The 17,707-nt window shown below is 41.5% G+C and overlaps 1 protein-coding gene across 3 annotated transcripts in view; it reads left to right on the forward strand.

Moving 5' to 3' along the window:
- The first annotated feature begins 15,266 nt into the window (after positions 1–15,266).
- The window catches only part of SOX6 (SRY-box transcription factor 6), a 708,935-nt gene continuing 706,494 nt past the window's right edge, over positions 15,267–17,707 (forward strand). For all 3 annotated transcript variants that reach the window (XM_052652397.1, XM_052652398.1, XM_052652399.1), the window contains exon 1: positions 15,267–15,334. The gene's annotated coding sequence lies outside the window, so the exon portion shown is untranslated. The remainder of the gene's footprint in view (positions 15,335–17,707) is intronic.

Below are 17,707 nucleotides of genomic sequence, written 5' to 3' on the forward strand. Positions count from 1 at the left end.
TATACTACTTGGCTCAGTCATAAGCAAGATTTACTTTGTGTGATAATATAAGCCTTGGCTTGATTTAAAGTCAGTGAGTTATTACATAATTATTTATGTTGGGAGGATGGGAGGAATGATACCTAAGAACTAAATATTCACCTGCCAAAATAAGATGATAAAGAATGATTAAATTTTAAATTAAAAAGTAGTTTATGTACAAGGCTTAAATATAGTTATAAGCACATTAGTTAGAAATGTGCAGTTAAATACTAAAAGATCTGAATACATAAAGACTTGAAAGTGATTGTCTTTGGGTCTTGCAAATGGGATGAGGAATGTTGTGACAGAGATCCATTGTTTTATAATATAAGCTTTTTAGTAAAATTCTAATTTTTTACACTTTTAAAGCATTACTTTAACAAAAAATTATGTATAAGATGATCTAGCAATGCTCCTCTCAGTGATTGTCATAAACAAATGAAAACATGTATATTGTTAGGTCCTAAAAGAAATCAGGTCCTGGACAAAAAAAGAGTCATATCATATGATTTCACACAGGTTTAAAAGAAGTGTGAAGAGTTCTGTCTTTCTTTCTTATTGTATTTCATTGGAATTTCTGTGTATAGGTATTCTTAGGATGTCTGCTATGGAAAGATACTTCTATTTTCTGTATAGGTAGAAGTGATGGACAGGGAGGCCTGGCGTGCTGCGATTCATGGGGTCGCAAAGAGTCAGACACGACTGAGTGACTGAACTGAACTGAACTGAATAATTAGGTTGTTGAAATGACTTAGAATGAAGGATTATTAATAGATGTGTTAAAGGGTACTAGAAACTTGGTAATCTGAAAAAATTCTGCAGTTGAATGATTTGTATAAATTATTTTAGAAACTGATTTATTAAATTGTATGCAGGTATCTTGTTGGGATAGTGTCTGTCTATACATAGTAAACAAAAAACTGTAATATTAAGACAATTTGTTCTCTAGGTCATTTTTGCATACAGCTCTATATTGTCTGGAAAATTGAGATATTATTCCCACTAATTCTAGGTTGTATTTACTTTTTGTGACATATGAACAACTGTTCATTTCAATGTATCTGATGTATCTTTCAATACATCTGTTGAATGACTTGTCATGATTGTCAACTGTAAGATAATGGAATCCAGAGGCCATGATTCTTTTTTCTTACTCTTCTTTGATGTTAGCACCCAGGCCTTGCATGCTGGATGTAGCTCAGATAAATGGTTCTTAGTTCTTTCATTTTAGGATTTTTTGTTTATTTAAGGGCACTCTAAAATAATTGTAAGCAGTACTTGAGCACTCCGTATGTAACTGTAAAGCTGTAGAATATTGGCTGTTGTATTACTCTGTGTGTGAATTGCAAACAGACCAAAAACAAGTTTGCTAACTATGGGACATTCGTTATTAGAGTTTCCAAGGTGAAATATTGTACATGTTGGTAGAAAAAAAATTTAGATTGTATGCTCTTCCAAATATAGTCACACAGATGAAAGCAGAATGAAAAAGTTCACATTTCAGGTGCTCTGATTTCTCAAATGATAAAAGGGAAATAGTATATTAAATAACTATGCAGAAAGTGGTGACTGAGGTGGCTCAAATAAAATTAAGGCAAGAAAAGGTTAATGGAATTTATAAGAAATGAGCAAGCTCTGTAACATATTCTCTGGATCAGACCAATATGTCCTTATTCCAGGAAAGGTGGGTTGGTACTTGATTTTCCTATTCTTGTATTTGGAAAAACCACCAAATTGCTGACATTCTGAGTCAAAAGATTAAAAACTAAAACAATTATATTGATCACCTATCCCACATACATATGTATACAGTTTTACTGATATTAAATGTAATTACTTAATTTTGGTGAAAAATTTGAGCATATCTTGCAATAATTTTTCACTGCTGATGATTACAGTGTATTCCACTTCCTGCCACCCCGGAAGTCATTGCAATTTTCTCTATTATACCCAGACAGATAATATATGCTCATAAGGAAATATCAGTGACAAAATGGTCTCTTAATGATTTTACAAAATTGTTTCTTAAACATTACTGGATAAAATGTTATTCTAAAAATACTTTGAAAACAAAATGTAAGCAAAAACAATGGAATCTCATACATTTAAAACAGACAATAGTTTTGCACTAGTATTGATTTTGAACACTGAAATCATTTAATAGTTTTCTCCCTATTGTATAGTATGTTAAACCTGAGTTTTAAGAGTAGGTTAGGTAATATAAGTCTGTTGATGATTTTAACAGTCTTTAAACTAACCATAATAATTTCAAGGACCAAAATGTTGCTAGTTCAAGTAGTTTCTTTATTCCTGTGTTGAAGTATCATAGACCTAATTCAAGTTGTAGTGTTCATGTAAATAATCAACTTACATTAAAAATTTTTTAATTGAATAAAGTCAAATACATGAATGTATTTCATATTTATTATATCTGGAAGATAATTCAAGCTTCACAGTAAAATACATTCAATTTTAATAATATTCACATAAATAAATCCCTATGGGTTACCAAATATTTAATACAATTTTAAGGATAAGTAATTATCTTCTGTTGTATTTTTCATATTAAACAAAATTTTAATTATAAATGTAAATATTTTAATAATTCAGGATTTTTTCTCATTATATATTTTTGCTCAGTTTTTGTCATTCAAGTAGTCTTACATATTGTAACTGCTGTAATATTATGCCTGTCATCTTTCTTTGTTCCAAAAATATATTTTCCATTTTGACTGATTAGCAAATGTCAGAAGTAAATTTATAAAATAACACATATGGGCAATAGAAACACTATATTTCTATTATTTGTTGTTATATTTATTCTCTGTTGAAAATGAACAAGAAACAACATGGACAATAACCACAATTTGAATCTATCTGAAGTATCTGTGCATTGCATGCTCATGCATGCTCAGTTGCTCAATTGTGTCTGACTCTTTGTGACCCCATAGACTGTAGTCCTCCAAGCTCCTGTGTCCATGGAATTTTCCAGGTAAGAATACTGGGAGAGGCTGCCATTTCCTTTCCCAGGGGATCTTCCCAAACCAGGGATCAAACCCACATCTCCTGCATTAACAGGTGGATTCTTTATCACTGAGCAACCTGAAAAGTCCAAAGTGTTCGTAGTGCATACCAAATATATATTTACTATGCTGAAGGCAGGAGACAAATGCTTCATGAAGAAGACTTATTATTAAGGTTGTTTTAACTAAATAGTAATACCCAAACTAATATTTAAAAAATTAAACATTTAAAAAAGTACCTAGCTTGGTGCTTGTTTCTAGAAATAATAGTATATAAAAATCAAACATTAAACAGTAGTTACATTTTGTGGGTTTTTTTTTTTTGTAGTATAGGCCCATGATTTTGACATATAACTTAAAACATTCATTTGACATCTTTCAATAAATTGCTGGATAATGCTGTTATTGCCTTGCAGGGTCACATGGTTTTTAGTTTCATCACTGGATTTTCTCACACTGGTGATGTAGTGGTTAATAGGTTGGTCTTCCCTTGTGTAGACAGCTAACACCTGGCTTACTTAGACTAACACTTTCATACCAATAAGTAAAACTTGGTAGGATAGACTGGCTAACGCACAGATCTTATGCTGTAGTTATAGTGTTAAGAAGTCCTTGTTATTATGAATGTGCATTATGAGTACATTGTACACAGTCCTGGTATGCAAATGTGTAGCATTCAGAGAAGTGAAATAATTCTGTGTTATTATTATCTTTGTAAATTACATCTTAAGAGTTTTTGAGGACTTTATGAAGGCAGTTTTCTATAGTCACAGTCATACAGTATGTGCAGCACAAAGTGTTTTCTTTCACTATTAACAATAACTGAGCCAATGAAAATGCTTTTTAAATATACACCCGGCAAGCAGTTATCTGGCTCTTCGTTCTTACTATCCACAAACCATCTTTTATTGCCTTTAAAGACAGCATATGAAACAGCTTTGTAAACATCTGTTTTTCATTGTTAATTGTCAGGAAAACTGGGGATTTAAAAGCTTCTTTGTAATCCTCTTAATCCTATCAAGAAAAATAAGTTGTATATGTTTATCTTTTCTTCCTTGGATTGTTTCTTTATCATTTAAAAAAAATACACATACTGCCTTCATTTATTTTCTAAAAAATCACTTTTAAGAATATAATATTTTTTAGCTAGTTTGAGGACATTGCCTTGTAGAAATTCATTGAAATTATTAGCAACACAGGCTATATTATCCCTAAAAAAGATGCATAATAAATATAGATTTAAATATAGTGTGACTTTTCAAATTATTTTCAGAGTTCTCTTGGGCATATTCCATTTCGAAATGTGCAATGATAGAAAATACAAGGAAAAGATATTTGTTAGCCAATGAGCAGATAATTTAGAGCTCCAAATCTCTTGCCATATTTATTCTTTATAAAAGGTATTCTTTATTTATAGTTTTTTTTTCTGTTCCAATAATCAAGCCATTAATGTCAATGGAATATTTCTGGCAGTGATATAATAAAACTTTTGCAATAATACATTGTGTCTTACTTCTAAATCAAAGGGATCTCTTGTAATAATTACTTTAAAAATATTAAAATTCTGCTCTAGTCGTTTTTAGTTTATGACGTAAAAGCAAATGCACCTATCTCTTGAGAACAGAAAGAACATTCATAATTTAATAATTAAGTAACATGTAGTAATCAATGATTTTTGTTATCCATAAATAAACCTAAGTAGCAAGAGTATGGAATACTAAGAGAAGTAGCTGATTATTACTGAAACTTTTTCTTTCAGAATGTATCCATTTTAAAATATCTTATAACCTTATCTAAACTGCTATCCTTTCAGGCTATTAGAATGCATTGTGGATTTTTCTTTTTTAAAAGGTTTGTACTTTATTAGTTTCTAAACTAGTGTAAATTGGAAACTCACTACTCACTACTTTTATTGCTTTTCAAACTTATATTGAAGTGATGTAGAACTAGGCCTTATCACTGCGTATAAAATTAATCAAAATGACATATTATTGCAGTTTCTATGGTAACCATATCATGATGTTGATGCTCTTAAAAATTTATAAACTATAATCTGAAATATGCTAATTCTAGTGAACATAGTTAATTTAACACTTATTTGCTTAATATTCAGTTCAATACTAAACTTCAACTTTGAAAGTGGGTTGATAACATATTGAATATAATTAAAAGAGGTTTTGTGTTGAGCTCTTGAGTTTAAATGTTTTCTCCAGAAGCCTTCTATTCTAGAACTTTAAGTATGAATAAGTGAAGCTTTTCTCTCATTATTGTCTTAAACAGACATGAATTAACATGAAGATGATCATTGTTGCATATTCTCAATATTGTTGTCTGTTCCAGTTCCCTCACTTTAAAAACAAAACATTCAAGCCTCATGCAAAACATCTTGATGAAAACTTAAAAATTCAATAAAATCCAATGAGTTATTTCAGTAATAGTAAACATCCAGATACTTGGAACACTGAATTATATTTTAACTTTCATTTGCTTGCCTTTTGATAGATAATATCTTTATCTTATATGTACAATTATGCTACATGTTAGAGACATAAAACATAGAAAGTTATAGAATAATTTTGCATAGCAATTACAGATCAATTTGAAGTTATGAAGTTTCTTTTAGGACTCACTTAAAATTAAAATATATAAAATATGTTATTTGGAATTGGTTTATAACTATATATTCTGTTTCTAAATAAAGCTTTTAAAAGATATATCTTTTGATAAGTTAGATAAGCTTTTAGAAATGTGATAGCTTGTTGGTTTATAAAAATGTCTGAGGTAGCTTAAATAGTATATGCCAAATAAAATGAACCAACATCATGTGTAACTATCAAATGTACTTATATTGAACAGAATGTTTCTGCTGACATGTGGTAAAAAATGTTTTCAATATATGTACAAAAGGCTTTTAACTAACATTTATTAAATTAGAAAAGTGCAAAAGATAGATCCTCAGTTAACGCACTTTTTAATTATTTGCTTTGCACATATTAGACACTCAATAAATATTTAATTTGTGAATTAAAAATGTATAAAACAGCAAAAATCTTCAACGTAACTGTGATATTTAAAAATGCACACACACACAGAAATCCTCTATTTAGAAATAGTAAGATCAGCAATCTGGGATTTGAAAGAAAGATTTCTAAATAACAAATTTTAGAAAATTATATAATTTAGGCAAATTCAGCTTTTTAAAACAATGCTAATACATACAGAAATCATAAAATTTCTAAGGTAAATGATCAAACTTTTAAAGACTAGTAATATTAGCAAATTGTTTTATTATTTGATATTTATCAGTGAGCAATTTTACAGCATTATTTTTGTGTCCTTTGCTTGTCTTTTATTAGGCATTGGAATGGATCTGTATGATTTATCAGATGTTTCTAGTATGACTAAATGTGTAATGAATAGAGTGGTAGTCATCTTAGTGAATTGTAAACCTCAGATTTGGGAAGAGGTAAATGTTTCTTTAAGTAGAGAGTGGCACATATGAAGGAATGTAAATGCTTTAATAATATTACCTGATGATGAAAAGGTGACGTGTTACCTTAGAAGGATGCTATCATATGGGATATGTTGAATTTTAGTGAATAAATTTATTTCTGTTTGATTTATTCTATCATTATTCTTTATCATATGATTACTCTCTATCATATTTTTTCCTCTTTGTGATTTTTATAATTTTCATCCCTACCTATATAATTATCTAGATCACTTTTAGTTAGAAAAACAATTCTATGTATCTTTATGAGACAAACATTTGGATAACTGATAAATATTTCACTTTTCATATGGATGTTTTAGTGATATTAGTTTTGGCAGCCTTAAGCTATAAAAATTATTACTTTAATAAATAATTTTTTTCATATAGCATTTCAAAAATATTAGGTTTGGCATTTTAAAATATTAGGTCTGATGTGTATTTTGGGGGAATTGATAGAGGTTTATAATTTTTTGGTTTCTACCACATTCCTTTTTATGGTGGCTTTGTTTCACTATATTTTGCCATTGATACTCTGTAGTAAAATGAAAGGTATATACAGAACAGTGACAACTTCTCCTATGTTATTAGGATTTGATTTAAAGATCATGGAATTGGTGCCTGACTGCACATGTGCCATGTGTTCCAGTTTTGTAGTCATTGGCCTTTGATTCTATTTTTCTTTGTGAGGTTTCTATCCAGGCTTAGTTTCTGCCAGTTACAGTAGACTTCATGTATATATCCCTTCCATTTAAGAGATGAACTGTCAGGATTATGTATGGTAAAACCAAGGCAAAGCCCCCTGAGATAAAGCTCTGGGCATTTCTTCCATGAGGTTGGCCCACCCCATGTGACTAAGAAATGAGATGATTTGAGGGCTATTACATACTTAAGGTTTTCATAGTGGATTAAAATAGCATTACTTAGCACAGGTGTTTCTATAATTGGGATTCCCTGGGAAAATTCCATACTGTATTCCATAACACTCAGCTTTCCACACAAGTGAAGGAGCAATCCAATGTTAATTTGCTAGGTTGTGGTACGAAACAGCAGAATTGGGTCTGGCTTGGGGGCCTGTTGCTTCTCTTCTTTTGAAAAGACATTTCCTGTTGTCCATCATCAGCATTAGGTCGCTGTGATTCTCTTTATAAAATGTATTTCTGCTGCTACTACTGTTCTTGTTATTCTGACCAAACTACTGAAAGGCCCCAGTCGGTATTAGCAAGGAGTGATTTATAGCCTCATATAGCACAAGATAGTTCCTGAGTGTCCTTTTTCTGGAGACAAATCAAATTATTCTTCTCCTTTTGTAAAGCATTACTATTAAACAATGTCTGTGTACCCAAGTAACAGGGAAATTCCCAGGACAGCTTTAGGGCACATTTCACAGAAGAGATGGGACTTGCAGTGGCCTTGCAGACGTCCCCATGCCTTGGAGGCAGTGTCCAGGCACAACAAAGAACAACCACAAGTTATTTCAGAATTTAGCTAGGGTATTCTTAAGCCTGGTATCCTTATAATGCAAGACGTGAATACAGGAAGAACGGTCTGCGGAAAAAGAGTTTCAATAGAGGTATGGGTGGGAAAGTTGGAAATCGCTATTAATTAACAATCACTATTATTTTACCTAATCCGTTGTTAGACAATCAGAAGGACTGTTTTCCTGAGAAATGGGCGACTATAGCGTTAAGTATCCAGTCGTCGCTGCAGACGGTCAGGTTGCCTGAACACATCCCTCTCCTTCATGTAGTTCTATCCTGGAATCCCCTTGCTAAGTGACCTCGGGTCTAGCTGAGTCGTTGAATCCCTTTGTTTCCGGCCCCGAGGGTAGAGAACAAGCCGGAGAGGAGCCCGTGGGAGTACGAAGTCCGAGCTGAGCCGAGGTGGCCGCAAAAGGGAGCTTAGTCCTCAGACAGGACCCGAGCTACTGCTACATCTCTCCGAAGCTGCTTCCAACCCTCTGCTACTGCCCTGGGAGTTAGTGCTTGAAGTTTCAGGGCAGCAGCGCCTGCCTTGCATCTGCAGACTGGTCCCGGGTTTTGCACTTTGCTGGGAGAGTGCTCCTTCGTTCGGTTCCCTGCTATTGGTTTCAGCTAACCTGCAGTTTTAGCCCTTACTCCTCTCAACCCGGGTCTCAGAGGACAGGTCTTGCTTTGCTCAGACCGTCCGCTTGAGAGGTGCCCTCCCTTTGCTTCTCTTTCGAGCGGTCCACGGCTTTCGCCAAGACTGAGGGGCCGGTGTCCGCCGGGTTGGTCTCAACAGCCGGGAGCCGGGCGCAGTCTTCCGCTCGACCTCAAGGTGGCGACTTAGGCACGTAAACAAAGCTCGGCCAAGCCAGCCGGTTGGCACCCTCGCGGTTCATCCACGTATCATCCTAGTTTTCCCGCTGCTCTCAAGCGGACTGAATTGACTGTTAAAGAGACTTGAGTTTAGATGAAGAGTTCGGCCAGAATGGCAAAACGTGTATGTGTCTATGTGTGTCTGTGGGTGCGTGCCACCGCACGCACAGAGGCGGCGGGAGGTGGTATTGAGTGGAAACTCGGCGGAACCCGTTTGGGACGCCGAGATTCTCCCTGCATCACCTGAACTCTCAGGATAGGCGACCCGGCAGGCTAGGTCTTCCGGACCATTGTGCAGCCCGAGATGCCGCGACCAGGGTGCAACAGCAGAGGGACAGAGGGTCTGGTGGCTGTCGCCAGCGGTAAAAGATTTGCTAATCTCGTTTCAATGACGCCCACAATTTATGAGTGGAGAGACCTGGAAAAGAAAGCCTTATGTCGTGCTGTGTCCTTCTTTAGGGTGCATGCTGGCTGACCCGATTGGGAGAGGTCCCTGCCGGTGGGTAAGAGAAACACACAGACAGCAAAAGGATAAACGTGCGAGAGTCACATAATCTTACCTCCGGGATGAAAAGACACGGTTCCTAGAACTGAGATTTCCAAGTCAGTGTGCATCCCAGCTGTTTCTCCCGTAGGCTCTTTCCTGTCTAAAACAGCTTTATGAGTAACTTGGATAAGGCTTGAGCTGCACCCCTCCTTTTTTCCTCCCCCCTTTTTTTTCTTTCCAGACATTCCCTAAACTCAACCCAGGGCAAATCCAGAAGTCGGTACAGTACAGAGCTTCCATTCAGTCATGGGGGGGAAAAATCCCTTTTACAGTTTCTCTTAGGCAGATGGAAGAAGTAGATGATTACGGGGCTTGGAGGGGTGCATGGGGATGGCATGAGATGTTGGTGGCAGGGAATCGCGATTTTTCTTAGGTTCTGGTGCTGCAGGTAGTGTTCCCAGATTCCAGCTGCTCTCAGTGGAGCTTCGGTGGTGGCTCGTGAGAGTGGAGAGCGATCCTCGATCCTCGTCTAATTAGAGAGGAGAGGAGGAGGGTGGAGTGGCAGAGAAACTGACCCTGGACAGGCTCCACGGACACATTGTCTTGGTTCATGTTTGTGCCCGCTCTGTGCTGCTGCCTTTGGGAGCCTTTTCAGCAGGATAGTACGCCCGAGGTGCTTTCTCCCCTTCTTTTTTCCCCCTTCTAAAAATGTGTTTAAAGATAAGTGAATATCCTTCTAAAACAAGTTAAAATCTTTCTCTGACTTTCCATTTGAGATGTCAAAAGGGTTAAATAAATGAAACTTTATTTGACCGGGGCGTTTACCCAGAGACTTAAGGACATCTCGGGTCTTTGGCCTTATTCTAATTCCATGGTGGTAATTACCCTTCGTTTCTTTAAGTGCAATAGATTTATTGCCTTAGAGACTATGCACAGTTTGATTGAATTATTCATTTTTTTTCTTTGGTGTAGACTGCATCTGGGGACTCTGATGTGACGTGTAGATTTTTTTTTTTCAGGAACAAAGGGAATGTGGAAATGAAAGAGAGAGGGAGAGAGAGGCTGGCAGATGTAATGAGACGCGGTGAAGGTGTACGCAGACTGGCACTCCCACTCCTCCCTTCTGCTCTCACTGCAGCCCTGGGTAACTCGCAGGCTAACACAAACAGCCTTTCTCCCGCAGCCTGCCCTCTGTCACTGTAAGTACATCAGCCTTCTCTTATCAGCATGCAGATTCCAGCCACGCAGTCCCCTAGACTCGGCTTTGCACCTTAGACAGCAGGAGAACATTTAAAAATTAACTTTCCTAAGCCAGGAAAGACATGTCTGTAAAACTTATTTTTGATTTATCTTTATTTTTCTTTGAAAAAAGTTCATGCATTTTTACCACTTTTCCCCACCTCCTTTGTGGCGGTGCTGCTGCTGCTACTGTCGCTACCGCTTGTGGTCTTCCCAATATGATGATGCACAGATTCAAATGAAATTTAATGTTATTCTCTATCCATTTAAAGTCCAGGGACAATGCCTGGTCCTTTTGCAAAATGACGTCTTAAAGAACGCAGAGCATTATTCACAGTTTGCTTTTTTGCTTTTGTTGTTGAAACACGAGTTCCGACCTCTGAGGCAGAGTCCCAAGGGCACTGTTATTTGGGAGTTCGGGTTATTTGGTTACACCAAACTTAAATGAAGTGCGATGGGCTGCTGGAGTCGTTGGTGTGTTTGTTATTCCTGTTTAAGGAAATCAATTGCTAGAAGTTTTCTCTGGGCTGTAATTAAAGTTTCCAACTTCTTCCTTTTCGGCTTTTTATACTCTTTCACTTATTCTTCGTTTCAGTAAAAGTTCTCATTCTCCGTGTTTTGGAAGACATTTATATTTGTACTATTTATACAGTACCTATAAAGCCCTTCCTCAAAGAAGTTAGAACCTTAGGATGAAGTCATGTAGATCTGAATTGTCCTCCCGGCTGGTGTAAGGAGACTTTCAAGGCGAGAATACGAGTCTTTAACAGTCGTTTTGATTTTTGCGTGGGTGCTTTAAATATTAACTTCTCGAGCAGAATTCATTGCGCTCCCCTTCCCAAGTTCAGGGGGACCTCTCTCCAGGAACCGAGCGCGCCTTTCATTTGCCGGTTCGCGCCTCTTCTCTGGAGGTGCGAGGCCAAACTTAGCAAAGCCGAGTTGTCTTTGCTGGTTGTCGTGCGCAGGGACACCCGGACAGCTCGGAGGCAGCGATAGCTGCGGGCAGGTAAGTCTGCTCCCACCGCTAGCCCCGCCTTCCCTCCCTGGTTCCCGGTGCTCGGTGCCGGGCTTCTTGCGCAGCGCGGGGCTCCGACCCCCAGGGAAAGTGAGCCCTATGTGCCGGGATGTGGCCACGGTGCCTGGGTGTCCTGGGCTCCTTTCGGAACTTCCTGGAGCCCGCAGGCCAGTGCAGACCAGGTGGAGAGTCCAGCACTTCAACCCTCTGCAGCGCTCTTTTGCCTTGCCCCCTGCTCTGTACTGCAGCGCCTGTGGCTTGAAAGGAAACTCTTAGGGCTCACTCCTGCCCCCGAGGGCCACGTGTCAACCCATGCACAGCCTGAAGTGCGGCATCAAGACCCCAAACTTTAGTTTCTTTCCTTTAGGGATTAATGTTGCGATTGGCTCGGGATACCGCCTTATCAATCTACTTTGGTTATCAGTTTATTAGATAAAATCTGAAGAGGATTTCGCCGTTCCTCCTCGGAAGGTCCACCGCGGCCCAGTATTAGGGCCTTGGACACCGGAGATCTTGATAATGTCGCCTTTTTTTTGGCCTTCTGCCAACAGCCTGTACCTGGTCGGGGGAGTCTGTCTTATTCCCCAGATTTCCCAGTGCTGGGTGATTTGAAGAACTCATACGCTGGTACTTGTAAAGCCAAACTTACCACAACTTTGAGAAACCCAAGTCGCGCCCCAGCGTTTCAGTCTGGGATGTTTCACCTCTATCGGTGGCTCTACCCTGAGAATTCAGGCTTTGGGACTTAAAATTATCCCCTCTTCTCTTTGCTTTAACTCTGCAGGCATTTAGGAGGGGTCATTCAATTTGCCCTTTATAAGATTTCCAGAGAATTTTTGCTCCTGTAGTTGAGTTCCAGGGCCAGAGAGAGGCTTTGGAAGGACAGCTGGGCCAGGCCACACTCATTCACAAAAACAAACTAAAACAAAGACAAAATCAAAACCCAGAAGAGATTTGACTCTTGTCTAGTATAGAAACACCAGTCTGGGTTTGCCCGTTGGGCCTCTGAGGTCAAGGAGCACTTCTGGGTGTTTTGGGACCAGGTGTGAAGGAGCTGGCAGGAAAGGTGCCAGGCATTCTTTTCACTGGCTTCTAGGCTCTGGCCTCTCCAGGCAGATTTTTCCAGGCATGAAGGTCTCTGTGGGTGAAAGGGACACAAGATTTCTGGTTGGGGACTGTTGTCCTCTCAGCCAACAGTCATCAAGTCATTTTAACTTGCAGTCTTCAAGCTTCCAGTCCTCAAGCATCATCTTTCCCAGCTGGAATAGGAGATGAGCTATTCCTATTAGTGGAGCTATTCCTTCTGTCCCACCAACCCTAGGTGCTCATCCTGACCCTTATTTCTATCCTTTTCCTTCTCTTGTCTGGAGTTTATATGAAACCAAACATGGAGTATACTTTAAGAAGCCAACATATGACTAACAGACATCTCAGCTTGGTACCTCTTCTGCGTTTACTTACTTTCTCCATTTTCTTCAGTTAGTGGAACAAAGATGAGGTTTTCTCCTCTGTATCTTTTATCACTTGATCTGTGAAGGTCTTCCTCAAGTTGGCAACTTTAGATTACATTAACTTTTTAATTTTTCTAGCTCTAATTCCCAGCTCCTCTCTCCTGTCCTTATCTTCTTTCACAAATTCCCTGCTTATGTAATGCCTCAAAGTGGCCCTCTCATATCAGTTTCTACACAGCAAGGACCTCACTTCCACAAATCTCTGTAGGTTTACACTGATCGTGTCAGAACCCGTCTCTTAGCTTTTAATCTTGATGTAATTTGGACTTTCCACTAACTTTAGTTTCTCAGATCTATTTCTTTGGGCCTGGCTTAAGGCAGGCCAACATCACCTTGTGCACACTGGCTGCTTGTTAGCTCTGTGTCTACTGTTGTCAAAGCTAGTGTTCTCATCCATTTCTTTTGTTCTGTATCTCTATTACCTGACATCATGATTATTCTCTCCCCTCCCAGTCCCCCAGGTTTTTTTGCACTGAGATAAAATTCCAGGTCTCTGTTCCATTAGGCCACCGTATACCCTTCAAATCTTTTATCTACCCTACACACCCACATCAAAGAGAATCTTTAATTTGTGTAGATTTTTTTATGGGGGGGTGGTTAAACATAATTTTCTCTATCTGACTTACATGTTTTTGCAAAATGCTGTCTCGGGTGACTGAAACTCTTCATCTTTTACAACTTCCCAGCCACCCATCTTGAAATTGTTTCTCCAAATCTTTTCCTCTACAAAGTTGAGGTAATATACATATATCACCCACCCAATTCTGTGTAACACAAACTTAACCCTATAATAAATGTGGGACTATTTAGTTTATCATTGTAAAGGTATAATCAATTTTTTCCTTGGTAGTTTGTACATGTTTTGTTATTCATAATAATTTTAACCCATAAACTCCATATTCCACATGGCCTCCAGAATATGGCCCCCTACATATGTTAAGAATCTCCTGTATCAATTCCTTTTTCTTTCAGTTGCTCTTCCTCCATCTTTTAAAATAAGGTCGTTTTCCTCTATTTACTGAAATACTGTTAACCTGTATGTTTCCATGATCTCTGCTTCCTGCATCTCTTTCTTCACTCTCTTTTGATTACTTCTCTTCATCCTTATTATTTATTCTCATTTTCACCTTCCTTTCCTTCTTCTTGGTCTGCTTTAGCCCCTGTTCTTTCTCTTCTGTTTCTGCCATGACTCACTTCTGTGGTCCAGTGCTATATCTCAGTACGTCCTAACATTTAGCCCATTCCTCATCCTCTTCACATAACTTTTTCAAAGCACAGATCACCATCCCTGCATTTCCTCTCCCACCTTCTTTCCTCCTTTTCTCCAGTTTGCTCCCTTCTTTCTCCCCAGTTGTCTACCTTTCCTCCTCTTCAGTTTGCCTTCATCTAGACTCCTCCTTCCAACAACTCCAGCCCTAATAGCACTGCTGGAGTCCTTTACTCCTCAGCCGTTTTCTCTCCACCTAATACTTGTCACCATTCCCCTCTGACCTCAACTCTCCCTCTTCTTTGTCGCCTTCCAATTCTCTCCTACTAGTCGCTTCTCTCTCTCTTCTCAGGCGCTTTCTCCAATTCCAACCTCCGCTCTCGCCGGTCTCTGCCCTCTCTCTCTCCGGCTTCTCTCTCCTTTGCCTCCGCTCTCCCCTCCTTCTTCTTCTCCCGGCCCTCCCCCTCCCTCCCAGCTTCCCTGCCTGGCTCGCTGCCTCCCTCGCCTCTTGTCTCATCTTGCCTGTGTTGTCTGGGAGGGGAGCCCTGCCTCCTCTCCCTCGCTCAGATCAATGCCCTGGCCACTCACTTTCTGATGTTGCACGACGGGAAATGCTTTGAATACTTACGACATGGCCGCTCACACTGATTGCCAAGATTGACAGCACTAACCATCGCCTTCACTTGTTTCAAGGGGGAAGCCCCTAGTCACCCCGCTCTGCGCGCACCTCCCGGCACCCCGGCGGCAAACTTCTGCGGGTCAGCGTTCCCCCGCTCCGGGCGGGACACCCCCGCAGACTTGAGTTAACGGGCTTAGCCGGCCGCGGCGCTGGGGGGCTCTGCTCTCTTGCTCCCCAGGCTGAGCTAATTGACCCAGCAACGACTCCCCTTCCTTAATTTTTTTTTTATTTGTATCTTTCCCTTTTTTCTTTAATGCCATTTACTCCCGCGGCGCAGCGCACAAGGAGCCCTCCCGTGCGGTACCATCCTGGAGCCCGCCCAGGTAACCGGGACGGAGCGAGCGATAGAGCGAGGGAGGCAGAGCGAGAGCGCGCGGCCCATTTGTGAGCTACCTGTTGGGGAGCAGGAGAGGGCAGGGGCAGGAACCCCGGGCCCGGCCGCCGGTCCCCAGCGCCTTCCGCTCTTGCCCTTCCGGGCAGCTTCAGGGTTAGTTTCACTGAGCTGGGACTGAGGGATTGGGGTCGGACAAGAACTGAGTGCGCGGAGCCCCGCAAGGGCGCGGGTTGCCGGGAGCCACGGCTGCCCAGCCCCGGCGGGTTTCCGTACTTGGCTGGGGAGGGGAGGGGGGGAGGAGGAGCGGGAGGAGGGCGCTCAGTGGGGCAGACGCAGAAGTGGGGGTGGGGGGGGTGGGGGAAGAGTAAAGGCTGAGGAAGGGGCCCGAGCGTTTGCCGCTCGCTGGTGGACGCGCGGATCCCTAGGATGCGTCCCCCTCTCGGAGAGTTGTGCCTTGTTCCGGAGGCGGTGACAGATCTGCGTGGCGGGCTTCTGGTTTTCTTGCCACCCCCCTATCCCCAAAATCCACTCGGAGAAAACACATGTTGTAGCTGTAGATAACTGTGCGTGGGACACTAAGGCAAAAAGGGCAGGAGAGAGAGACAGACAACGCAACCTTTGACAACAGAAAGCTGTTATCGCCATCCTAAGTATTCGTCCGGAAATCTGTTCGCCCTTTCGGCCCACCTTATTCCTCCTCCGCCTCCCCGTATAGATACTCTAATCTATATAACTGGGAATGTTATGAAAAAGAATCAGGTGGCTTAGAGAATGAATTTTTAAGTCTTCATGAAGTTTGAGGTAGGTATTTCATTGAAGTTTGCGCCAAGTGTGTGATGGAGGAAGCTCGTGTGCTTGCGTGTGTAGTGTTCTCCCCCCCCCCCCGTGTGTGTGTGTGTGTGTGTGTGTGTGTGTGTGTAAGCATATGCGTTTGTGCTGTGTGAGGGTTCAGATGGGACCGCTGGGTGGAAAGGCCCTTTGTGCCCACAAGAGGGCAGCATCCTGAGGGCTTTGTGAGCGCTGTATCTCTCGTTATCGCCGTAGGCTTGGGTTTGAAGAAAGTTATATCGAAACTTTCAAACTGATACCACATCTTATTTTATGATATTAAAAAAAAGGCATAAAGAAATTAAGAAGGAAAGAATAGAAGCGAAGAAAGAAGAGAGAAAAAAAGAAAAGCAGGCAGCCAGCCTACTCCGGGAGAGTCCTAGTCACACCAAGACTAGGGGGAGGGCTGTTTTAATTGTGGGTTTGGCCGACTGACGACTGGAGTGCCTTCCTCGGCTGTCTTAGTTGTAGCCGGAGGTCATGTAAATCGACCTTAAAAGAATGCATAAGCCATAAATTAAAATAAACCCTCACCCAAGGGCTGATCCATAAGTAGACAATATCCAACCTGGACAAAACAAGCTTCCCTCACGAGCCGACCTAAACTGCATCCCCCTAAAGAATAGAGACTAAATGCAAAGTAAGTTTCCCAGCGAATATTTTGTTTTCTTGAAAAGTGTTGGGGTGATTCGCCGTGTGACTGCGATGTCGCAGTTTCCCAGAGCGCTTCAGTGTTACCCAGGCTCGGGGTGCGGGAGGTCGGGAGGACCTGCCGGGTTTCTGGGCTTCCTAAACGCTACCCCCCACCCCACCCCCATTTTGGTTTGGAAACTTTGGCTATTTGTGGGGTTGACGATGGCCGAGGGTGGGCGAGAGTCTAGGATCTCCTCCGCGCTGTCTGCCCGCGTGAAGTTTACCGGGAGGAGCTCAAAGAAAACCCGGGTCGCTAGAAAAGCAGCTCGCTCCCTCCTCCCACCATCATCCCAACGCCGCTCCGCCGCAACTTTCGCGGGACCCCGTGCTAGTTGCTTCCAGTTCCCTGCGCTCTCTCCCTTCTTCCCTCATCCTTCATTTTTGGACGTGACTTTGAATGATCTTTTTAGGAATAAGCAAATCGAATTCCGAGACAATCCGAAACCCAAGCGCTAATCCGTGGCCCTCTTTTCCCTCGGACGCTCTGGCGGTGGTGCCGGGCCGGCGGGGGCGCGTGTGACGGGGCCGCCCAGCCCTTCCCGGAGCCGACTCGGCCTCGGAGTCCTCGCTGCAGGAGCACAGTCGCCCGCGCGTTTCTTCCCCTCCTCGCGTCCCTGAGCTCCGCCAGCGCCCTCCGTCCTTCTCGGCGCCCTGCCCGGGCCCCGCCGCCCGCTGCCCACTCCGCAGATCCGCAGAGATCCGCCGCTCTGGGGCTCGGCCCAGGCCCGGGGGCGGTGCTGCCACCCGCCCGGGGCCCAGCCCGAGCCTGACCGCTCCCAGAGGGAGCTGCTTTCTTCTCCTTAAAGGGCCGGGCAGAAAAGGGAAGAGGCTTGTGCAAAGG

Source organism: Budorcas taxicolor, chromosome 15, assembly GCF_023091745.1.
Source record: "Budorcas taxicolor isolate Tak-1 chromosome 15, Takin1.1, whole genome shotgun sequence".
In the NCBI taxonomy this organism is placed as follows: Eukaryota; Metazoa; Chordata; class Mammalia; order Artiodactyla; family Bovidae; genus Budorcas; species Budorcas taxicolor.